Raw genomic sequence first — 27,226 nt, 5'->3', positions numbered from 1 at the left:
GCTATATACTGGAACCAGAAAGCAGTAGTAAAGGTGAACGATATAGAAACAAATAATATACCGATTGCGAGAGGGGTTAGGCAAGGATGCGTCTTGTCTCCGACGCTTTTCAACGTGTACTCACAGGTCATATTCAGAAAATGGGAAAGAAAAGAGGGAATAAGAATTGGTGGAGAAATCATAAACACCATGAGATTTGCAGATGACACGGTAATTATGGCTCAGAGTATAGAAGAACTACAAACTTTACTAGATGCAATAAATAGTGAATGCATTCAAATGGGACTTGACATTAACACAGATAAGACCAAATTTATGATAGTACCAAGGAGTCCAATAAATAATGAACAACTAACTCTTGGTGGACAGCAAATAGAGAGAGTGACAAAATATAAATATCTGGGAGCTTACATCAACACAGGATTAGATCCAGACCAAGAGATCCGGGTACGAATAGAAATGGCAAGGGCAGCGTTCTTAAAATTCAAACAATTGTTCTGTGACAAAAATCTGAATACTGCGCTGAGACTGAGGTTTGTTGAATGTTACGTCTGGTCGCAACTATTGTACGGGGTAGAAACATGGACACTAAAAGCGCAAATAGTTAAAAAGATTGAAGCCTTTGAACTTTGGATATACCGGAGAATGTTGAGAATTCCATGGACTGCCAGAGTCACCAATGAGGAAGTGCTGAGAAGGATGGGTCGAGACAAAAAATTGTTGAGAACGATAAAAGTACGCAAGACTGCATACCTTGGACACATACTAAGAAATAATAAATATAGTCTTCTGCAGGTCATCATGCAGGGTAGAGTCGATGGCAAAAAGGGAATAGGTAGAAAAAAGTCATGGCTGCGAAATATTCGAGACTGGACAAACATGACTGTAGACGAATTATTCCACGTTGCAAAAGACAGAGAAGCTTTTAAAAATGTGGTCGCCAACCTCCGTTAATGGGGACGGCATAGGAAGAAGAAGAAGACAAAGTGTGGTGTTAATCGGCTATGTCATGAAGTTTGACAGTTCTGAAGAAAAGAATTCCGAAATAGAAGAGAAGCTTCAAAGTTTTTCTCTTGGAGTAAGAGAAGTATTGCAATTCAAAGAGCAATAATGGGGAAAAGAGAATATTAAACTGAGAAAACCTCAATTCCGTTTTCTTTAGAAAATAGTGCAAGCAAAAATGCAGTGTTCTGCATCGTCTAATCTGTACACAAATCACTTGTGGTCTTCTTTATTCTATACGGGTACGACCTAAAGGAGCCGTGGCCGGTGGAAAATTGTGTTAAAAAAATAATTTAACCTTCTAAGCTTACATTTGGACCAAGTTACTATATTGGGGATTTACATTTCGGTCCATTGAGCCTTCGCCTTGTATGCCTCCCATTGATTTTTTCATGTTTTGGGCATATGTGATCTTACGTTCGATTTTACTCTTGGTATATAACCGTTTTCTCTGTTATATTGAGTTTCCCTTTCTTTAGCTAAGAGGTGAATGGGGAGTGTACCCGTTACGGCCTATAGGACAGTAGTAGTAGTTCAGTACGCAATTGCTACCTTTAATAGAAGCTTTCTTTGTGCCTTTGTAAGCAGTTCTTTATATTTAGCCATTCTCAAGGCTTCGTACCATATAGGGTCGCTGTACAAGAGGGTAGAATGTACAACCTAAACGTACATTCTTCTTTTGAGTGCGTTTGGACCGCCGATGTTGGTCATAATTTTTATAAATGTCGTGATTCCCTTTTCTGCTCTACTTGGGCAACTTTCATCAGGTGCTTTGTAAATCTTGGACCTGTGTCAAGTTGAATGCCCAGATATAGCACAGTACATAGGCTTTATCCTTGTATTACATATTAAAAAATTCAGTTTTGGACGGGTCCTAGGGCCTTTTAAGATCAGAATTTCTGTTTTTTCTGTTCCCAACTCTTGTTTTACCATCCATCTATTGACTTTTCTGAAGTTTCTTTTGACTAACATTATTACACAAAAGAACCAAAATGACTATCTACAGAACTTTGATTAGACCGTAGTAACCTATGGTTGTGAAATCTGGGTAATGACGAAAAAAGACGAAGCCCAACTTAGGACATTCCAGAGAAAGATACTGAGAAAAGTATATGGCTTGGTACAAGAGGAAGACGGCACATGGAGAATCAGGAGAAACAACGAGCTTAATGAACTAAATGAAGGGTATGACATAGTAAGATTTGTGAAAAGTCAAAGACTGTCATGACTGGGACATGTTCAGCGACAAGAAGACACGAAAACGACAAAGAAGATGTTACAGTGGAAGCCGGTAGGAAGGTGGAAAAAAGGAAGGCCCAGCACGAGATGGTTGAATGACGTGGAAGACGACCGGGAAACTATGAATATAAGACAATGGAGAAGAAAGGCCCAAGAGAGATCTGAATGGAAGGACATAGCCAGACAAGCAAAGACCCATTCAGGGTTATGATGCCAAAAAAAGAAGAAGAAGAAAAGAATAAGAGTGTCAATCTCGATGTGGTATCCTATATTTATGAGAAATGGATGTGACACCTGCAGTATCACCTTCCTGATTAACAGCTGTATTGAGAAAGAAATGATTTGGTATAGTGCTACATATATATGTTTCAGACAGTGTGCTAAACAAAATTTTCTTTATAAGAATTGGGGGTAGTTGTTGTCCAGGAACAGTCGGTACAGGATTTTGAGGTATTTTTTATGTATTGATTTATCAAAAATTTGTACGACCCTACGTTTCGTCTGTTTACCGAGGTTTAATTTTATGGAGTATTTATGGTAGAACATGTACAAATCTTAATTTTTCTGTGCTAATCTACCAATATTTTATTATGCTTAAACAGTAATTCATCTCTAGTATCTTTCTGTATAGTTAGTATTAGGTCATCTACATATTTTTTTATAAAACTCAACCTGAAGTATAAGACTTGGATAACAATGTCTAGCAGATTGTCCATGCCATAACTAGCTAGAATAGGACCGATGTTAGCGCCCATGGGAGTGCCCCATCCTTGTTTTATAATTTTTTCCTTGCAAGATAAATAGTTGTTATTAAATGAATAGCATTAATATTGAATTGTTAATAATTTCACTAAATTAATTTTTATCTTATTTAATCGCAATACAAATTTATTAAAAACAATAAATTCTGTTTTTTATCGCATAAAAAAACAAAATATAAATAGTTAAACCCCCTAACGCCCGATACTTTCCTAAGTCACTGGTCGCGTGCAAAATTTACCGGAGCATCAAAGCTATTGCTGAAAAATTTGGAAACAAAACAGGATTTAAGCAATACACTTTCTACCGAACGAGTGAGCAAGGCAAGAAGTGAAGAAACTGAAGAATAGCGTGAAGCCAGCAACTGCCTTACTCATCAGCGAATGCAGAATTTCTTCGGTGGCGAAAAGTAGGTTAGGAGAAAGTTAGCTTTTTATTATAAACATTGCAGTACATTTAGTCACACTTTAGCCGTTGTGGTGTGTGCTGTGAATACACGGAACAATAGTACGAATACAAGTAAGTTGTACATACTATGCACTATCAATATTTACGCACTTGTTGTAAACAAAATGTGTTACACTTAACATTTTATGTAGAAAATTTAATTAAAAGTAGATAATACACTGTTAGCGCTTGAAAATTTATTTAAAAAATACGAGTCTAATATAAAAATTGTGAGCTTAAAATTACGTTTATTCTACTATTTAAATGTGCTTTTATGTATCAAGTAGGTATTCTTAGTTTATTTATTTTATGAATGTTTCCTATAACAATAATAATACAAAATTATAAGTATGTTTGTTCTTTAAGCCTTAACAGAGGTTTTCTGTTTTTTCTCTAAGTTATCTTAGCAAAGTTTTTTCACTAGATATCAACTGTAAGGATAGAATAATTTTCAACCCTATCTTTAGTTTAAATTATGTTCTAGATTTAGAACTCTTAGTTTTTCATCGCTTTTTATAAAATTAAACAATTATTTTTTGCTTTTTTTCGCCTTTTCTTTCCGTCTATTGTTCCATCTAATAGTTTTTTGTCACCATTTTAAGGAAACTCTTCGTGAAGCAGTATATACTAAGTTTAACACTCTTCACAAACAATCCTCGAAAACCCAACGTTAAGGTAGGATTTTTTCCGCTCAGAACTTTCGTACATTCCAAAATTTGTGCTTGGGTGGCACTTTCCCTCTGTGGACGTGGACTATAACTTCAGTGATTTTTTTATATAGGCTTGTTTGTATTTTCAATAAGGCATTTCCTTTAATTACAATTAAGTCAAAAAATCACAAACCCTGGACTACCAAAGATATCCGCATATCATCCAACAATATACATTTACTACTATACATCAAGAAATTTACTACTAACGTCTTTGTCACTGAATATTTATCAGATATAGTACGGAGGAAACTATCTAAAACTTATTAAAACAGCTAGACAAATGTACATCTGTAGATTTCAGTCAGAACCGCCTGGGAGCTCCAAAAATGTTGCAAGAGAAACTTGGTCCATAATAATCAATCTTCGAAATAAAATTAACACAATACACAATTAATGAATACTTCTTCTTCTTTCAGTGCCTATTCGTTCCGAATATTGGCAATCATTCTGGCTATAATTATTTTATTGACTGATGCTTTAAATAGATTCGTTGTTGTTGTGGAGAACCATTTCCTCAGGTTCTTCAACCATGATATTCTCCTTCTCCCAATTCCTCGCTTTCCGAATACTTTACCCTGTAGGATTACCTTCAGTAATCTGTATTTAGTGCTGTTTCTCATTATATGTCCGAGATATTCCAACTTTCTCCTTTTAATGGTATACATCACCTCTCTTTCTTTGCCCACTCTTCGTAATACGGTCTCGTTGGTTATCTTGTCTGTCCATGATATCCTTAGAATTCGCCTGTATAGCCACATCTCGAAGGCTTCAAGTTTTTTCTCCATTGCTTCAGTTAGTGTCCAGGATTCAACTCCGTAATACAATATTGAGAAAATATAACATCGTAGGAGCCTTACTTTTATCTCCAGATTAAGATTGTGGCTTTTAAAGAGTTTGGCCATGTTATTGAATGCACTCCTAGCCTTCTCTATTCTACATTTTATTTCCTGTGAGTGATCCCATTGTTCATTTACTGTTGTTCCAAGATAGTTATACTGTTTTACTCGGTCCACTGGTGTATTATTGATAAGTAGTTGGGCGTCTCTAACTTTATTTTTGCTGATGATCATAAATTTAGTTTTTGTTATATTTACTTGAAGTCCAAATCTTTCACTTACTTCATTTACTTTGTTTATCAGTTGCTGTAAACTGTTCAAACTGTCTGCAAAAATAACGGTGTCGTCTGCATAACGGATGTTGTTTAGGCGTTCTCCATTTAGAAGTATTCCATGTTCGCATTTTTCCAAGGCTTCACTAAATATTTCCTCTGAATATAGATTAAATAATATAGGTGAAAGTATACAACCTTGTCTAACGCCTCGTAGAATCTGGATCATTTCCGTTGGTTCACCTCCAAAATTCGTTCTTATTGTGGCTGATTGGTTCCAGTATAAATTTTGTATTATACGCCGATCTTTATCATCCATTTGGGCTTTTGTTAGAATATCCATCATTTTTTGGTGTTGAACTGTATCAAATGCTTTTTGGTAGTCCACAAAGCAGGTGTAAATATCGCAAGTCATATCTCTGCATCTTTGAAATAATACTTGTAGACTAAACAGTGCATCTCTCGTACCTACCCCCTCCATGAATCCAAACTGTGTGTCTTGTATTCTCTCTTCGCATAGCTTGTATATTCTACGATGTATAATTTTAAGAAAAAGTTTTAATGTATGGCTCATTAGACTTATTAGCCTATATTCTCCGCACTTTTTTGCTCCCTGTTTCTTTGGTAAGGTAATAAATTCTGAAAGTAGCCAATCTTTTGGGATATTGCCTGTGTCATAGATATTATTGAAGATTTTACATAGTACTCTTAAAGATTCATCATCAAGAAGTTTAAGAAATTCAGATTGTACTCCGTCTGGTCCTGGAGCTCTACCTTCTTTTAGTGATATTATGGCTGCTCTTATTTCTGCCACTAGTAGGTATAGGTGGTCCTGTTTCCGTAGGTATTGGGGGCTGGTTCTCTCTCTCATCAAAAAATAAATTTCTTATGTAATTTTTCCAGGTATCATTGATACTCTCTTTGTCCACGATTATCTCTCCATTGTCATTAACAAGTTTACTTATTCTTCTGTTTTTACATTTACCTGTAATTTCTCTTACCTTCTTATGCACGTTGAAGTCGTCGTATTTACTTTGGAGAATTTCGATTTCTTGGCATTTTTTCTCCAGTTCTTTCTGTTTGGCTTCTCTGATCTTTCTCTGTATCCCTCGCTGTAATGAATACTTAATGTGAGTAAAAATATAATATCAACTATTTTGCCACAACAAGATCCTATTTCCTATCTCCCCAATTCAAAAAAGGTCTCGATTTCATTCTCTATAAGACCAGCTGATAAATCTGAACTGATCCAAACAATCAGTAGTATCAAAAGCAAATCTTCCTGTAGTACTATCCATAACAATTTTCTCAAATCTTCCAAAATATATTTTGGAAGTCCTGGTCTCACTAATTAATGATTCCTTTGAAAAAGAAGGTATATTTCCAAAGTGCCTAAATACAGCCATTATTATTCCTCTTCATAAGGGTAGTGAAAATCGAATGTCTGCAAATATAGACCTATTGCCTTACTACCGGTCCTATACAAAATTATTAAGAGACTTATAAAAGCCCGACTTATGTCCTTCTCGTTGAAAACAACATTTTATCACAAAGTCAGTTCTGCTTTTTATCTAATAAGTGTACCAGTGACGCTATGTTTTCTGTACTACATGAGGTCTATCAAGCACCAAACAATAATCCCCACACTGCCACTGTTTTTTGTGACTATGCCAAAGCTTTTGATTGTGTAAATCACGACATTTTGATAAAAAAACTAAATTTCTACGGAATTCGAAGTATTTCCTTGAATTGGTTCCAATCTTACTTGAGGAATAGGAAACAACTAGTTGGAGCAAATGATACTGACTCTAATCATGGAGTACAACAAGGTTCACTACTTTTCCTTATCTTTATAAATGACATCACTAACTTAAAAATCGATGGAAAATTTTTTCTTTTTGCTGATGATACCGGTATTACCTGGAGGAACTCTAATATTGCAACTCTTCATGCAACTATAACTTTTGATCTACCTATTAAAAAAAAAACTGGTCCGTCTCTAATTTACTCTTTTAATGTGGATAAGACAGTAGAATTATCCTATAACGGAGCTCTTTAACCCTTGCTTTTTAATAATAGCCAGATCAGTATAACATATTTTTCTTTGTTCGAGTCTCATCTTCGATATGGCCTCCCTTTTTGGGGTTCTAGCAGTGACGGCTTGTGACCCCAGTATGCGGGTAGACGACCTTTATGTATATATTTTTAATTTTTCTTGGGTATAGGTCCTATGTACTTTTCAAAAAGCAGATTTGAAGAACCTATTTCTTGAAAAAACTTGGAAGTGAAACAGTTCGCGTGTTAATGTACATATTGTGTTTAGCGCAATGACATACACACCCCCGGCACAATCCTTGTCCTTCCAAATCGACCATGACACTATTCATCTGAAAACTAGAGTGCCACGAGTAGATTCGGGAAGAACCCTTCCTTTTCACCCCCGGCTCATCCGCCAAGTCGTCACTCGATCTCGCCTCTCCCGAATGTCGAGTTTCCTTATCCCATTATTCCATTTGGAGAAGAAAACTATTTAACTCGCGCTACTCAGAAGAATAGGACGTTTAAAAAGCCCATCTATTCTCTGCCACTAAAATTCGAATTCGCTGGCGTGTATCCTGACCGCAGTATCTCACAGCCCAGCGGCGGATTGTGGGATAAACCATCAGCCAGATGTCAATATATTCTTGAAAAGCTTAGGATGCCGGCCGATATGAAAAGTGAAAAAGCTGAAAAGAACATTTTTTTGGGGGTACCGAAGTACCATTTTTTATTTTTATATATATATATTTTTTTGTATTTTTATGTTGTATTCTTGCAAACCAAAATGCCTTAAAAAATAGTTAAATGGATTTTATTTCCGATAAATCAAATTAAGGCGCCTGTCTTCGGGAGAAGCAAACTTATTTATAATTGTGTCATAAAATTGTTCATTGTTAGACAAACTGGAAAGAAAATCCTTCTCAATTGAAAGTAAAGACAAAGCTGTCAGTCGATTTTAAAACATAGCGTTTATTGAACAGTTTTTAATTCTTTTAGTCAAAAAAATTACGTTCAACGGAAACTGCGGGTGTAGTAGCAATTTAATCAAATAATTTGTATGCTTTATAAAATATTTTTATTAATTTATTCTCGTTAAAATATTGCAAAATTTTAATAACATTTAAGGTATAAAATTGTTCATCTTCGAAAATGACAATTAGTTCATTAATAAATTTTTGTTTACCAAATAATTCAGAATATTGTGTTTTTAAATCTCTGAAACGAACTTCTAGTTGCATAATAATTATATTAATATTATCTATAACTTCAAAATATAAAGCTTTATATTTTGTAGTCCGGTCCATATTGTACGAGGAGCGTACAATAATTAACTTCGAAGAGAATATAAAAAACTAGCTTTTCTTTATTTTAAATAGTTATTAAGACAAGTCATAATTTATAAATCACAATTTTTAATTAAGTAATTTATATTAATAAATAATTTATTATTGTACATTTGAACAGTTCAATAGGGTAGGCGGCGCTTACCTTGCCTACCCTGACGGGCCGCCCTTGGGTTCTAGTACAGCTGCCCAATCTGATGTTATTTTTAAATTACAAAAAAGAGCGATACGGTATCTTTTTGATCTCAATAGAATAACACATTGCAGAATCTACTTCAAAAATCACGTAATTTTAACTCTTCCTTCTTTATATATTCTAGAAATTGTTTGCTTAATTCGTAAATACCTACATGTTTTTTCAGCAAGACCTAACCGTGACTACTCCACCAGAAATTCAACGTTTGATGTGTATTTCCGATCATGTTCAATGAGTTAGTAAAGAAATCTGTATTATATTCGGTAAAAAAATTATACAACCATCTCCCTTTGCAACTTAAATCTACAACTTCTTTTCTTAGGTTCCGTAAATTGAAAAAGTTATTTCTCTGAAAGACCATATTATTTACTGGAATAGTTTCTTAAAGAATACCTAAGAAATTACAGTACGTTTAGGTAGAAGCAACGAAGTATTTTTATATTTGGGTATTACATGCAGCAACTTAAACTTACTGGTTCGTAAGGTTTTGTTTTGCAATTTAGTTAAATTTTGCAATGGATTGTATATTTTATTATCTTTTATTTTGTGATAGTGACGATTTATGTCATTTCAGTAAATTTTAAATTGGTATTGTTATATTTTTTAATTTTTGTAAGCTTTTTCCATTAAATTGTACAATTTTCAGTGACAATAAAGCATATTTCTTTACGTGTGTCCATTATCGAATTTCTTACGTATTTGCCACTACTTTTATCATCTCTTCTTTGGATCTCTTTCACCAGGTTTTCTCTAATAAACTTATTTATTTGATTCTTTCACATCTGATGGTGTAAAATCTTATGATATAATATACTGTTTGATATAATCAAGTCATCTCTTCTGGGATCTGCCGACGCTACGTTTTGTCTGTTTTAGAAGCTAGTGTACTAGTTTAGTTGTCTATATATGTTTAGTTGATTTCTTTATTTGTTTTTCTTTCTCTAAGACTAATACCGAACATTGTCCGTTCCATTGCCCTTTGCATATCTCTCAATTGATTTGCAGACTTTTTTGTTACAGGCATTGTTTCTAAGCCATAGGTTACATCTACTAGTGGTAATTAACAGGCATTGTAAACTTTTCTCTTCTCAGATTTAAGGGATTTAGATATTAATATTTCCAAGTATATACTACTACTTGGCTATCTTGACTTAAAAATGAAATTTATCAAAAACAATTCGTACTAATTTTTTCAACTATAAAACTTACTTTGTAAGTACCAAATCCTAATTTGTGGGCCTCTCGGTGACACGTTGATCTTGAAACTTGTCTTCTAATAACATGACTCCATAAAAAGCTTAACTCCATATAATTTGCTCGTCGATTTTTCAGTATAATGTGTCTTAATGCCCTTCGATCTGCTTCGGTTATTTTACTTTTTCGTACATTTCTAGGTTTTGTGACGACCGAACCTGTAGTTTTGTATCTTGTGACTATATTTCTTACACTATAGCGTGATAATTGCAACATATTTGTCATTTCCGAATTGGATTTTCCAGAATTAAAAAATCTTATATTTATTGAACAAACTTTACCTCGACCCATTGTACAATCCACAAACGGCAAAAAGCTTTACAATATAACAAAATACATTTGACATTAACTGACAATATTATTGTTTTGATGTCATTTTTCCATAGCTACCTCTGGATTTAACGAAGTTGTTTAGTGAAATTGTTGAAAATAAATAAAAAACTATAAGGGTAATGTTTTAAATAAATATTAATAAAAATGCATATTAATTAATATGGGAACTTATAAAAACATGCAGAGTATAATAAATTTGTTTATGGTAATTGACTTAAACTGCAAATTCCATAGGTAGGCCAACTGATATGGGAAGGGGCTCGTACATGCCATGTATTACATCAATCTTACTTTTCATTTTTCGGATAAAATATCAAATTTCAATTATTTCAGAATATATTTTCTTCCCATTCTTATAGATAGAAAGTGATTTATGCCCTGAAAATTTGCACCCAATATAGTAATTACTTAAGTTTAATTTTTAATAAATATGTAAATGGAGAAAAACACTGATTAACTTTATTTTTTCTAATATGAACTTTTTCTGTGGTGGAACTTTTTACTCACAAATTTTTTCACTCCTATGGGCTCTTCGATCAACTCCATTCTAGCCAACATAGTTTTAAATCATCTATTCAATACAGTCATTCCACGACTACAAGTTACCGTTCATATTCAAGTATGTGGATATTAAGTCGAGAGCTTAGGCTATTAAGGATAATTTCTTTTCTTTCATCCAAAGCTCGAAGTGAGCTTTTTAACCAGGATGGTAAAAAAGTAGAGTTTCGTCCAGGATGTTAATTTATTCGTCAGCAGAGATCAGTAATTTGGTAAGAAGGTGCGGTCTTTTTAGGTTGTCTAAAGAATACATTCCCCAAAGGTGATAGGTTTTTAAAGCGTTTTGGGCTTAGATGTTTTATGTACAAATTGTTTCTAGATGTCTAAAAAGTTGGATTAGGTATCACTCTCAACCTTTTACACCAACCACCGATATGGTGCAGATGAGTGTGACCGTGCACTTCCATGACATCTGCATCTCGTGATATTGTTATGAGAGCAGTGTAGTCTGCTTAACGAATTGAAAGTGTGTTGGTATATTTAGGGTTAGGGAATTCGCTGTTGTATATTAAGTAGGATACAATAATGGAACTTTAAGGTACTCTTGCGGCAAGAGTAAATGGGGTTGAGAAGCGATTTTCCACTTTAACCTTAATGTTCCTATCTAAAAAGTAAGAACAGTTCAGTTTGGCAAGAAGGATGCATACTATTCTTATTTTCTTTTCTTTAGGTTATTGCTATTGTCATTAGTTAAAAAAGCTCGGCGATCAGAGACAATAAATAAATAGCAAAATGCACTTTTTAACATACAATCTCTTATGTTTTAGCAGACAAATCTGTTACTTATGAACATTGAAGAGGAAAAGGTAAAGGAGGCATTAAGTAAATTAAAAACTAAAAAATCCCCAGAAGAGGACAGAATACCAAACGAACTCAAAGTACGGATGACCAGATCTAACCAAACAACCATTAAAACTAATCCAAACAATATTGGAACAAAACAATATTCCTCAAGAATCGAGATCAAGCACCCTAATACCTCTCTTTAAAAAGTGAGATAAATCGGACCCGGAAAATTACAGAGGAATTAATTTATTAAACAAAACACTAAAATTCAAGGACTGGGTAAGAAATAGAACAGTAGAATGGAACGATCATATAAGCCGAATGACAACAAATAGAGTAGTAAAGACGACAAGAGACCGTTCCCCACTAGGAAAACGCTCAGTAGGAATACCATGTAAACGATGGAATGATAACTTACTGGAGGCACGTTGAAAAGCAGACAAAATCATGTCTACATAAAAAGAAGAAGATCTTTTCCTAAACTTTACTAAAAAATCTGTAGGAGTATTTATTAGAGCTATTGATAGCTATATAGTGGTATAACCATCATCATACTTTTCATGTGTTTTTTATCCATGAGTGTATTAATCGAGGGTAATCTTGTCGCTAATCTAATGCAGTATCGTAAAATCTTGAATTGATATAGCCGATATTCCTAAAATTTTCACAATTTTCTGCCGTTTTTGCATAAGGTGGCATCATTGTTTGCAATGATTTGACTAACAACATAAACGAAAATAACGATGTTTGACTATTGTTAATGGCTGTTTTACCCTTTTGATTTCATACCATAAAATGGTTCAATAATTTTTCATTAGTTATAAATTCAGCTTCTTGGGTTCTACGAACTTAAACTTTAACAAAAGATGTGTTATATAACTTGTTACTGGCTTATAACATTTTTTGATGCACATTTTAAGATATCTTTTTGAACGAACCTCGTACAGGTTAAGTAGGTTAATGAAAGTGATGTGGATCTTTGTCAGAATCGGTTGTGCGCCTTTTCATGGTCGTGTGTTTTTATCAATTCGTTTCATAGCCGTTTAGTTCTCCTGTTTGTCATTATTTTTAATTGTATATTGTTTATAAAATGATACTTTTTCTATGACATACTTGCATGTTATACTTTCCAGAAGCATAAGATTGAGATATTTTATGCTTTTTTATATAAATATTTTCAATATTTTCATCAGATCAATTGTTTTTGATGGATATATATATATATATATATATATATATATATATATATATATATATATATATATATATATATATATATATATATATAATAATAATAATAATTCCATTGCGAACAAGTATTATATTTTTCAGGAGTTTAAACGCAGGTGACATATGTAGTGATCACAAGTTAGTTCTGGAAAAGTGCAGCTTTAAGTTGTAATTAGTCCACAGAATGCATTTGGAAATGATAACACTTCAAGAACACGAGACGAATACGTAACCCTCATGAGATAAGTAAAGCAAGCAGTGCGACTGGATAGGAACGAAGACTAGAAGAAAATGTGTAGACACATTGATATCACGATTGGCTATAATAGGTCAATGCAAGCTTGAAAAAAAATAAAAAATAGAAGAAAAAAAGTAATAAGATCTTACAAATGATTACACCAAATGATTGGACAAAACATTATAGAACGTTACTATAAGAAAATAAATCTTAATATGAGTACGACAACCATCAATGGCGAAGCTAAAGTCATAGAAGATAAATATACAGTATGGTGGAAATGAAAGGAATAAATTCGTTATTTCGTAAACCGGAGAATTTAAGGAAAAATCCTGAAACCCGTCGATTTTTATTTTTAAATAAGCTATTCGTAAGAATACATTTTTATTTTTGACGTCATCTATGTGAGCGTGATGACGTCATTGCTAAAATTTTTAAATAGAAAGGGGGGTATTGTAATACATCATTTGAAAGGTCTTTTAAATACCTATTCAGCCATATCAATATTTCTGAGTATTTGATGTTTGTAATTGTTTAAAAAAATTATTAAATATTTATTATTACAATAAATATTTATTAAGTATTGACATGATGTATTATTGACACCCAAAAATAAATTTTATAAAGGCCATCACTGGTAATGAAATGTCTTTTTTATCTACTTTTTACCTTTTTAAAAAAACTAGTTACCTTATCAATATGAACATTGATAGTTGGACATTCAAACTTAATTATCGTTCTGTCAAGTGATTAATAGTATTATTGTAGTTAACGTATTCAAAAAGTCTTTGTATCTTTGAACATGAAGCTAACTGAAACGCAAAGAATTGAAATTCTCATAATGATTGGTTATGGAGATAAAACACGTACGCAGAAAGAAGTATGTGCGTTATTTAATAATAAATACCCCCGTCGAGAACCAATTTCACAATCCACTGTAAGCAAAATTGAGAAAAAATTTAGAGAAACGGGTCATGTTAAAGACCTTCCTAAAGGTAGTAGAAAACCAATATCTGAAAACCACCAAGTAGACGTTCTGTTAGCTTTTCAAGATAATCCTCATAACAGTTCACGGCAAGTAGCATTAGATAATGACATGGACCATTCAACAGTTCTTAATCAGCTAAAAAAGGAAAAGTGGCATCCCTACAAAGTAAGTTTAGTACAAGAACTTATGGAAGATGATTTTGATAGACGAATTGAATTTTGTGACATTATAATGGAACGAAATAACAGAGATCCGATGTTTTTAAAAAAGATTATTTTCTCTGATGAAGCTACATTTCTACTAAACGGTCATGTCAATCGTCAAACTTATCGGTACTGGGCTACGGAAAATCCACACTGGATGCAAGAGTACCGTACTCAATACCCAGAGAAAATTAATGTTTGGGTGGGAATAATAGATAATAGGTGTATTGGACCATACTTTTTCGAAGAAAACTTAACAGGTCCTCGATATTTAGAATTTCTTCAAAATTTCTTGCTTCCAGAATTGAACCGGTTGTTTCCAAACAGAAATGATTTATGGCTACAGCAAGATGGTGCGCCTCCACACGAACGATGGATAGGTCGAAGAGGAACAATAGAATGGCCACCTAGGTCACTTGATTTGACTCCTCTTGATTTCTTTTTATGGGGATATTTAAAAAGTAAGGTGTATCTAAATAGACCACAAAATATTAATGAACTGAAAGAAAGAATACGTAATGAGGTTGTTCAAATAACTCCGGAAGTTTTAGAGAATGTTAGAGAAGAGTTCGCGGCACGCCTTTCTCATTGTATTTTAGCTGAAGGTAAACAATTTGAGCAGTTAATTTAGGTTTCGTTGTATTTATTGAATAATACTTAATAAATATTTATTGTAATAATAAAAATTTAATTATTTTTTTAAACAATTACAGACTTTAATTACTTAGACATATTGATATAGCTGAATAGGTATTTAAAAGACCTTTCAAATGATGTATTACAATACCCTCCTTTCTATTCAAAAATTTTAGCTCACATAGATGATGTCAAAAATAAAAATGTATTCTTACGAATAGCTTATTTAAAAATAAAAATCGACGGGTTTCAGGATTTTTCCTTAAAGTCTCCGGTTTACGAAATAACGAATTTATTCCTTTCATTTCCACCATACTGTATACATATTATAGGTACAAAGATTATATAAGAAGATAAAAAAGCACAACTGTTAGTGGCGGATCTAGACATTTGCCTTGGGGGAGGGGAACTTTAAACTTAAGGAAACATCAATTAATTTAGGACTTTCTTGGGGAGGTTGGGGATGGGGAGAAAAATTGCCCCTTTTTCCGTGTATTCGCCGCTGCTCGCTATAAATAAGGTCTCAAACAAGATGTGGCCTATCACCTACACTTTTGAGAATATCTATATTGACCAAGCTTTAGAAAGGCGGTATGGAAAATGAGGAACAATATATTCCACTCACTACTCTTCGCAGAGGATTGGGTCATTTTTTTATATAGACATAGACATAGACATATGGTAAGAAAATTAAAAGAAAAGTACACGAATCATAGGGCCGGAAGATAATTATAAGTAAGACGGAATACCTGTCTATAAAACGAGACGCTGCATATCTAAACTTAAGCTTAGAAGGATAGCTAGTCTATTCTTCTTGTGGTGCCTATTCGTTTTGAATATTAGCGATCATTCTGGCTATAACCATTTTATTAACTGATGCTTTAAATAGATTAGTTGTTGTTGTGGAGAACCATTTCCTCAGGTTTTTTAATCATGATATTCTTCTTCTCTTAATTCCTCGCGAAGAATCATTTTCAGTATTTAGTGCCGTTTCTCATTATGTGTTCGAAATATTCCAACTTTCTCCTTTTAATCGTATACATCACTTCTCTTTCTTTCCCAATTCTTCATAGTACAGTCGCGTTGGTTATCTTGTCTGTCCATGATATTCTTAGGGTTCTTCTGTATAGCCACATCTCGAAGGCTTCAAGTTTTTTCTTCATCGCTTCTGAGAGTTTCCAGAATTCAACTCCGTAGTATAATATCGAGAAGATGTAACATCGTAGGAGCATTACTTTTATCTCCAGATTAAGGTTGTGGCTTTTAAAGAGTTTGGCAATGTTGTTGAATGCACTCCTAGCCTTCTCTATTCTACATTTTACTTCTTCTTCTTCAAGATAGGTAAACTGTTTTACTCGGTCCACTAGTGTATTCTTGATAAGCAATTGGCCGTCTCTAATTTTATTTTTGCTGCTGACCATAAATTTTATTTTTGATATGTTTACTTGTAGTCTAAATCCTTCACTTACTTCATTTACTTTGTTTATTAGTTGCTGTAAACTGTTTAAACTGTCTGCAAAAATAACGGTGTCATCTGCATAGCGGATGTTGTTTAGACGTTTTCCATTTAAAAGTATTCCATGTTCGCAATTTTCCGAGGATTCACTTAATATTTCTTCTGAATATAGGTTGAATAATATAGGTGAAAGTATACATCCGTGTCTAACGAGTCGCAGAATCTGGATCGCTTCCGACGCTTCAAGATTTGTTCTTATTGTGGCTGATTAGTTCCAGTATAAATTTTGTATTATACGCCAGTCTTTATCATCTATTTGGGCTTTTGTTAGAACATCCATCATTTTTTGGTGTTGAACTGTCTTAAATACTTTTTGGTAGTCCACAAAGCACGTGTAGATATTGCAAGTCATATTTCTGCTTCTTTGGAATAATACCTGTAGACTAAATAGTGCATCTCTCGTACCTACGTCTTTCATAAATCCAAACTGTGTATCTTGCATTATCTCTTCGCATAGCTTGTATATTTTGCAATGTATAATTTTAAGAAAAAGTTTTAGTGTATGGCTCATTAGACTTATTAGTCTATATTCTCCGCACTTTTTCGCTCCCTGTTTCTTTGGTAACGTAATAAATTCTGAAACTAGTCAATCTTTTGGAATATATACTCTTCTGTTTTTACATTTGCCTGTAATTTCTCTTACCTTTTTATGCACGTTGAAGTCGTGGTATTTACTTTGTAGAATTTCGATTTCTTGGCATTTTTTCTCCAGTTCTTTCTGTTGGACTTCTTTCATCTTTCTCTGTATATCTGGTTGTAATGTTTTATCTTCTTCTTCTAGTGCTGTCTCCACTAATGAAGGTTGGCTATAACCATTGCCAATTTGTCTTTATCTTCTGCTTTTATTAAGAGCTCCTGTGTGTTTAACCCGGTCCAGTCACGAATGTTGTTCAGCCAGGATATTTGTCGTCTACCAGGACCCCTTTTTCCTTCGATTTTAGCCTTCATATTTAGCTGCAACAACTCGTACATATCATGTAATGTTTTATACATAGAGTTATTGTTCTTGTTTTTCCTTCTTTCTTCAATCAGCTGCAGAATCTCTGTCGTCATCCATGTCTTATTCTTACCTTCTTCGTTATTCATAAAATTATCTTTAATGTCGTCTATCGTTTAATTAAGGGATTCTATCTTCTCTTCTGTGCTTTCCGTTGTATTATCGGTGTCTTTGAAGTTTTTATTTATTGTTTTGCTGACTATTTCATTTCTACTACATTTCAGTTTTCTCATGTCATATTTTTTTTACAGTTGTTCCGCGTGTTTTCTTTAACTTGGCCCATATATACATATACACGCTTACTAAAGGATTGTGGTCAGATTGAATATCTGCGCCTGGGTAGGTTTTAACACTGTTGAAACTATTTTGATATCTTTTGTTAACAAGTATATAGTCTATTTGGTTTCTTATAATAGCGTCTTCTCCGTTATCTCTAGGTGATTTTCACGTATACAGGCGTCTAGGTTGTAGTTTGTAAAATGTTTTTAGCACGATTAAGCCATGTTCAGCTGCAAATATACTCATTGTTTCTCCTCGTTGATTTCTCTCTCCCAATTTATAAGGACCGATATATTGCCCTTCGTTTTCGCTACCTATTTTAGCATTGAAATCTCCCATGACTATAAGGAGTTCACGTCTCGGTATATCTCTTATAAGATTGCTATTTGTTTGTAAAATTTTGATTCCCCTATCCGCCACCTGGGGACGCGCACTATAGGAGTTACAGGTTCTCCCGAGAGAGCTAATCTATAGAGATGGTAAATGTGTACGAGATATAGAAATAAAAATAGCTCGAAAAATATACCAAAAAGCAATTTATGGAACAACATTCTTATCAAAGTAAACAAAAATAATCTTCCACAGTATCGTGGAAAATATTACCGTATACGAAGTGTAATATGGCCAGTGAAAAAGGAAAAGAGATTGTTCAATAACAAGAAAAAGGAAAACAGCACTACAATGGTAGGATCATGTTCAAAAACTGCCAGGCCATACGTGGCTAAACAGAGTAATTGAATGAGAACCTTCAGGACGAAGACGGAGAGGAAGACCACCTATGAGATGTAAAACATATAGGGAATGTGGTCATAGAGAAAAATGTTAGAGAAAGTAACTGAAGAATATTAAGAACGGAGTTAAAACAACATTCGCTCACTAATATTTCACTGACAGTACCTTACGAATAAGAATAAGAGGCTAGTGGAAGTACCTAAACGTTTTAAGGGCTTTACATATATATCTATAAGCAGTTTCTTTCGGCTTTCTTATAAACAAAGAGTAAAATTAAACATAATAAATTAATTTCTCTGGTTAACAAAAGGAATACAAATTTTTATTCTCATTAATATAAAAAAGAATTAAATAATAGCCAATCACTTATCAAAAGACGAAGTTAAGTTTAGTAATGGCAGTGATTTTCAATGTCAGTTGTTAAAATTGCCGGAGAAAGTGCCACGGAATAAGAAAGTAAGCATACGACTGTTAACCTGTTTTTTGTACTTATAAAATTTCTTCGATATATTATTTTGCAATCTAAAAAATTCAAAAGGATTCAAATTAAGAGGTGGGTTTTTACGGTTCAAGTGGTGTAATCTGTTTGTGAATTTTATAGATAATTGAGGTCAAATTTGAGCAAAAGAGAATGTGTGACTTGCGAAAATATGAGCTTAGTAGCAATGTAATCATAGATATGTATATTACCTTAAGATTTTGTACTGGTTATATTTCTGGTTTTTAACTAATTATTGCTTATAATACCCAAAAATATTTATGTCATAATATTTTTTAATAATAATAACCGATAATGATGTCATAAAAACCGATAATATTAAACGCACTATAGAGGAAAATAACAGCCTAAAAGTTCTACGTATAAAACTAGCGAATGGGAAATACGAAATTCATTAATTAAGAAACAAGCAAAGTGAAATAATATCACGTAGAGACAAGTTAATACAGGTCGTCGAAGAATTTTACAAAGAATTATATGGAAGAAAACGAGAAGATCAAACAGGAATACAAACAGCCATTTCAAAGAAGATCATGAATCAAAATCCACAAGGAAACTAAGTTCCTGTAGCTGGCTGTATACCATGTATCTCAAAATTTTTTGTTAAAATCCTTTATTAAAGGTATATAAGATTAAAAAACCCAAACGGGCTATGTCATGAAGACAAAACGTTTTCGGAATCCATATTCCATCATCAGTGTCTAGGTGTACATGTTTTGAGCCAACAAATATCTGGGTAAAAACCCGTTAAAAGTTATGTGTTACAATTTGGTTTACATTATTTAGTCTTATATATTAGGATGTTAAAGTTACCAGTGGATATGATAACATGGCAACGTATGACTCCACATGAAGTTGCTGGTCCTGAGACGAAGTGTCTACGAGTTGCTATCATCAAGTCCTAGTAAAAGTATTTGACCTCAAAAGCATCAAAAGAAAAGTATTTGACCAATGCGTATTACCGGTCATGATCTTTGGGACGGAAACTATGACTCTAACCGAGACTACGGCTTCGACATTGAGAGGGGCATAGAGACGAATGGAACGGTCTATGCTGGGAGTGACGTTGCGGGACCGAATAAGAAACGAAGATCTGCGAAGAAGGACGAGTATTGCTGATGTTGTGGAACGCATAGCAGAACTGAAATGGAACTGGGCAGGCCATGTAGCGAGAATGCACGAAAAGCAGACAAACGTAGTAGAGGAAGACCACCTACACGTTGGGCTGACAACATCAGGTTTCTCACCAAAAGGCCTTTGTCCAGCAGTAGACGTGATAAATGAAGGCTGGATGATAATGATGATGAATATTTTCTTATGAATACTAAAGTAATTGCAATCAATACCTTATGATATTTATAGAACAACCTTATTCCCCTTATATTTCTGTCTGCTCCTATTGCTTCAGAGTTATACTATAAAAATTAAGTCTTTTAAACTGCCCAAAATTTATCAACTAGAATGTTTTTGTATCTTGTTCTAATCGTATACTTGTGCTGGCCACCCTAATTCCAAATCATTGACGTACAATTTGCGGCCAAGAGAACTTCTTTCATTCCAAGCCCCGTCTTCCTTCGACCTTTTCTTCAAATATCGGCTTCAGAAAACCATATTTATCATTTATAAAGTTGCTTCTTCATCTTAACTATTGTCAATAGATTTTTATCTGTATATATTCTTTCTAACACTCTTTATTTGGTATATTTTCGATCCATCGTATTTTCAATAACCGCCTGTATAATCTCATCTCAAAAGAATCCAGACCTAACATAGTTTTTGTCTTTAATGACTATCGCACAACTCCGTACAACAGTGTAGATCAGTGTTTTGTGCCATGCCCCATTTTAGAGCCTTGTTGTACGAGCGCTAATATCGTCGCGTTAGCGTCGGTCCAACTGGACAATGGCACTCATCATCATCATCATCCAGCCTTCATTTATCACGTATGCTGTAGGTGGTCTTCTACTACGTTTGTCTGCTTTGAACCTCCAATTTGTAATTTTGCTCGTCCATCGTAAATCGTGCATTCTCGCTATATGGCTTGCCCAGTTCCATTTCAGTTCCGCTCTGCGTTCCACAACATTAGTAATACTCGTGCTCCTTCGTAGATCTTCGTTTCTTATTCGGTCCCGCAACCCACTCTCAGCATAGACCATTCTATTAGTCTCTGTGCTACTCTCAATTTCAAAGCCGTTGTCTTGGTTAGAGTCATAGTTTCCGCCCCATAGGTCATGACCGCTAATATACATTTGTCAAATACTTTTCTTTTGAGGCTAATTGGTATGTTGGCCCTAAGTGTGTTTCGCAGTTTTCCAAAGATTGCCCACGCTAAAGTAATTCGTCTTTGTATTTCGCATGTTTGGTTATCCCTGCTGATTCTTATTTCATAACCCAGATACGTATATTTTCCCACCAGTTCTACCACTTTGTCTTGAATAGTTAAATGGCTATTGGGTCCATATTTGTCATAAATTTAGTTTTGGTCAAGTTCATTACGAGATGAAGCCCACCTTTTATCATACAAAGTCCAATTTATTTAACATATCTGTGATTTCTCCTAAACTATCTGTGATAAGGACAACGTCATCTGCAAAACGGAGATGGTAAAGCTTTTTGCCGTCTATTGTTACTCATCTGCGGTCCCATTTGACCATATTAAAGTCATACTATAATGCCATTATGAATAATTTCGGTGACAATGTATCTCCTTGCCTTATCCCACGTTTTATTTATTATTAAATATATTATTAAATATTACTTACAGTATTATTAAATATTATATCTATGATCAATCCTGCTTTCATTAATTGCTTCTACAAGGCTGTCTATTTCGATCCTGCAGGCAGGAATCCTGCCTGCTCTCTCTGTTGGTAGAAATCTTCTGCATATTAAATGTATAATACAAATCCACTAAAATTAGGTGCATGATCCATGTTGGAAAATCAATTTGTGTTAAATAAGAAAATGTTTCTTTTAAATCAGTCTATAGATAATTCAGATGATTAACAATAAGTAAAGTGGTATCTGTTACTCCACATTTTCAGAGCCAATAAAACTGTTTCTGTTGTTTATGTGTTTTTGACATTACTCAATATGGGTAATGAAACTAAATATCTTTGCTTTTGATCGGTAAGAGTTTTATTTGTTCCTTGAAACTGCTTATTTAATATATTTTATTCTTCAAAGATATCGGCTAAATAACAAAAATACTTTATCATCGATTATTAACAGAGATACATCATTTCAGGTTTGTCGCTTAAAAAATCGCTAAGAGTATTAAACAGTTCCATAAATCTATTCAAGCAGTTTCACTTAAATAGCCATCTTACTTCAGAATGAATTAAAACTCTCACGTAGTTGATCTTCACAAAATAGCTTGAAGAGGCGCTCACATTTGGCATTAGCTTTAATAGCAATAACACTCTTTATTACTGAATGTAGGACTTCATTTAGAACAGGCGAGATGTTTCTAGCTACCAAGGTTTCTTTGTAAGTATAACATAATGCACAGGAATCATTTCTGGATTTACACTTTTATCATTTTTAAGCAGCCATTTTTCTTGTCCATCATGTTAGGAGCACTTATCTGCAGCATAAAGTATGATAATATATAACAAACGTAATACTACATTAATTATTTTTTTAATAGTCAATATTAAGAACTTATTAAAATTATTTCTTAAATACTGATAATTATCATAAAAAATATGCAAACGGTGCTTAAAATAATTGTCATTACTTTAGATTTAAGTAATCGTCGGCAATCTACGGTATCGCAATTTTACCAATTCATTTCCATTTTAGTCGTATTAGTCCAGTCGTCAGAGATTTCATATCTAAGAACGTTACCAACAAGCTAAATTTTATTAAGAATGTCAACACTGGGACCCCAAAAAGTTTCAAAAAAGTTTTCCACTTCTACCACCGAGCTTCCCCCTAAAACCCCCTTCGAAATAGGAGCCGAATAATATCAGTTTACAAAGAATCTGTAAATATATAATTTTAAATTAAAATATTTATCAAAATTTTTTTGTAGAATAAACCGTTCTCACAGAAACAACGCTTGAAGCAACTGGAGATTTTGATTGTCAGTTACTCACGCGAAATAATTTTTTTAATAAAATTTGTTGTGTATCTTTCGTATGCAGTTTTTGCATCTTGCTACAACTTTTTTTTCTTCAAAAGACATCTCAGTCCAGGAGATGCACTAAGGCCTGACTGACCTTAGTGCAGGATTCGTTCTTCTTACTCCCGGCGATAGTTCCCGAGGTACTTTACAATGCCCTCTCATCGCCGAATCTACGCTGAACTCCTACCTGCTAAACCAGACTCTCCTCTGTCATCCAGCGATTTGGAAGCGAAATGGCCGCTGTAAGGCCGGCATCTATTCCGAAGCACTATCTTCATTCATCCACAGACTGTTAGTAAGGAGGCCCTCTGTCTCGTTTCGGGTATCTGACTCACACAGTATAACTCACACCGTCTAACTTATACAGTCTGACTCATTTTTCTAACTTCAACTTCCAGCATCTTTTCCTCTTACCTTTACTGTTGGTCCAGCTGTCTTTCTTTCCATTCTGTTCCTTTTTACTGTTGTACTCTAATATCGTATGTGTCACAGTGTCCGAGTGTCCACACTATAGTCATTCATCTGTGTCAGCCTTTCCAAACCTAGAGAGGTAGGCCCTAAAACACCCGTGCCCTGTGAGCACCTGCGTTAGGAAATAATCCAGTCTCCTGTGGCCACAGTCCACCCAATGTCTTATGTTCGGGATCAGCATCGTTGTCCACTGTGCCACATCCTTCGTGTTGTACCATTCTTCTTGCCATCTTTCAATCGACCTTTTCGTTTTCTGTCTTCTCTCGGCCATAGTAAAGAGCTCTTTTCTTTCCACTGCCAAAACATGCAACGAAATACATCCAGTAATAGTCCACAAGGCTGTCGCAGACACCGTCTTGTAAGTGCATTCCACGCATCTTGCCGCAACTAAAGTTAGTTTCTATAGAGAATAAATCGCGAGTAACTGTCATTAAAAGTCGTCGGTCGCTTCAAACGTTGTTTCTGACAGAACAGTTTATTCTACACAAAAAGTGCCAATCTACATTGTTGTTTAAAATTATCTCAGCTACATTTCTTTTTTAAAACATTTTTTTCTACCGCATACAGATTGTTGTTAAATATATGATTCCCTACCCTACGAGAGGTAATTTTAGAAGGAAGCCCAAAGGTAGGAGTGGTAACCTTTTTTGCATATTTTTTGGGGTCCCAAAATTGACATTCTCAGCAAAATTCAGTCTGTTCGTATAATTTTTAGAGGTTCAGTGGCATTTTTGTCTCTGACGACTGGACTATAAAGCGAGTTAAATTACAGAAAGTTGTACCAACGCTTCTTATGTATCGTGGGATTGACTACTAGTTGTTAATAACAGGAATAACGTAGACAATTTTTTACTTTCTCTTATTTTTTATGCATATTTTAGAATATAATGTTATTAATATTTATAAACTATTAGCCGAAACCATTACTTGTAAAATGGCTTCTATAATTTAGTACGAAATCGATATTTAATCAGTTTTAATTTGCTTTTAATTTTTATTGTTTTGGACTTAAATTATATTCTTAGTGGACTTTGATTTTATATTGTTGATTGAAATGAATACTTTTATCTGTTATTGGATAAAATTCCTGTTTGACTGATGTTATATTTTTATGGTTTGTTATAATATTATAAAATTATAAACTGTTTTTTATAAAATATTTAATATCTAAACTCGTTTGCTTTATTTGCTCTATTCTTGGCTATTTTATATATCTTTGTTTGTTTTTTCTTCGTACGATCAAGATGATCGTATAAATTAGTTTGTATACGCTTTTGCTACTGCTCTTTCACTTCCTTTTGGCGACTGTATGGTTTTAAAGATCTGTGTTTAACTTATTTTCCTGCCACTGTTTATATAATTTTCTCTTCTCTTTTATTTTTCTTGAATTATATATCACCACGAGGTCTCTTTATTATTCAACTTCTTTTTTAACGTTTTTCCAAATATTTTAAAAGCAGTATCTTCAATAATACCATTATTAATAATTATTGCATTAGATTATTATTGCATTAATAATAATTGCATTAGAATTGCACTCGGAGCCTTCCAGACAACTCCATCCGAAAGCATACTGAGCGAAGCCGGCGAACCACCTCTAAATTACCAAAGAATATACTTAGCTCTAGCGCATGCTACATCTATAGCCTCAAATATAAAAAAAACCCCTCTACTGTAATACTTTTAATAACAAATATATTAATTATTACAATAATAAGCCCCGTGCCCCCAAACCTTATTACGAGAGAATGCGATTATATAGCTCCAGACTGAACATTCAATTTCCAACAGTATTTCAAACGAATACCAATAACTATCTACCTTGGATTATCGCCCAAAGTCATTACAGCGTTAAGTATATATAATAAACATGAAACTAGTCCTATTATTTTTAAAGTTAAACTAAATTCAATCCTAGATTAACAATACAATGAGTGGATTAAAATTTATACAGATGCATCCAAAGCTGAACTTGGCGTTGGAGTAGCAGTGGTAACCCCAAATGACACTTTTTAATTTAAACTTTCTCTAAATTCCAGCATCTATACTGCAGAACTATTTGGTTTGCTCAAAGCCATCAAGCAAGTAAATATTAAAAACATCCCTTGTTGTCTAGTCCTTTCTGACTCTCTCAGCGCAGTCAAAGCTATTCAAAATGTAAAAATTATCAGGGCCGAATTAATGAAAGCTCAAGAAAATTTCAGAAGAGTCCACTTCCTATGGATACTATCTCATATAGGCATAGAAGGGAATGAAGAAGCAGATACTAGTGCGCGTAACGCTATCACCAGAGACGCATCAGAAACAGTGTCGGAGTATCGCAGGCGATCTAAAAGTTTATTTCAAAAATAAGGTGTTAAGTGCGTGGAATCGGGAGTGGAATGACTCTAGTTCGAAACTCAGAACCATCAAAAGTGACATTTTTCATGGAAGTCCACAGCCAGAAGTAGAAGATGCCAAACTATTATTACACGTCTACGACTTGGACACTGTAGGTATAGTCATGCCTATCTCTTCTCAAATAGTGAACCTCCAAAATGCGAAACATGCAATACAGTAGACAGTATAAAGCACTTCTTGATAGACTGTCCTAAATATGTAAATCAAAGACAGTCTTACAATTTGCCAAATAACCTGAAAGCACTGCTCAACAAAAGTTTAGTTCCGAACAATTTATTAGGTTACTTAAAATGTATAAATATGTTACACAAAATTTAACTTAATTAATTGTTACAAATGTTCAATTGTTACAATGATTGATTGTTACAAATGTTAAATTTAATATTATTACAAATGTTACAGGAATGTCGCTAATAACCTTTGGGTGGATGCGACTTTGTTTCTTTAAATAAAAAAAAAACAAAAAAAATAATACCATTCACCTTCTTCCAAATTGTACTGAGACTTCCTTTTATTAAACAGATTTTTTTTACTGTTTTTGCCCCGAATGGGCCTTCAAAAAATATATCGTTTCATATTTTAATTTAAATAAACACATTTGGAGTGTTAATTTATAATTAATATTATATAAAATTAATTAAATCGATCCTAACATTACTTTTACCGTGGAACTAAAAACATCTAATTATATCAACTTCCTTGACTTATTTGTCACCAGACAAGATGACCACTTTAACTTTTTTACTTACCGTAAACCTACACAAACAAATTATGTTATCTACTTTTCTTCAAACCATCCACTGTCACAGAAGCTCCGCAGTTTTATTCATGGAATAAAAGAACTAAACATTATGAAATAAATTACAGTTAACAATGGTTATCATTATGATCCATACATTATAGATAAACTCCAACTCAAAATAGAGCTCAGTTTCCTCCACCAATCTGGCTTTCCCTCAATTTCCAATATCTCTCCAATTTGTGCTTCTTTATCGTTTCATTATCCCAAAATTTTATTTATAGTTAAAAACATCCTTAGCAAGAGTTTAACCAATACAAAGGACCCAATACATTACATAAACCGCAGTGGTGTATTCAAACTTTCTTGTTCAGATTGCGATGTTACCTAC

The 27,226-nt window shown here is 33.7% G+C and overlaps 1 protein-coding gene across 1 annotated transcript in view; it reads left to right on the top strand.

Annotated features, from left to right (window-relative positions):
* Nucleotides 1-3,334: 3,334 nt before the first annotated feature.
* The window catches only part of LOC140443175 (clavesin-2), a 57,360-nt gene continuing 33,468 nt past the window's right edge, over nucleotides 3,335-27,226 (top strand). Inside the window, exon 1 of the mRNA XM_072534272.1 lies at nucleotides 3,335-3,519. The gene's annotated coding sequence lies outside the window, so the exon portion shown is untranslated. The remainder of the gene's footprint in view (nucleotides 3,520-27,226) is intronic.

This window comes from Diabrotica undecimpunctata, chromosome 6, assembly GCF_040954645.1.
Source record: "Diabrotica undecimpunctata isolate CICGRU chromosome 6, icDiaUnde3, whole genome shotgun sequence".
In the NCBI taxonomy this organism is placed as follows: domain Eukaryota; kingdom Metazoa; phylum Arthropoda; class Insecta; order Coleoptera; family Chrysomelidae; genus Diabrotica; species Diabrotica undecimpunctata.
The sequence above is the reverse complement of the archived record's forward strand: the minus strand, read 5'-3'. Positions and strand labels throughout refer to the sequence as shown.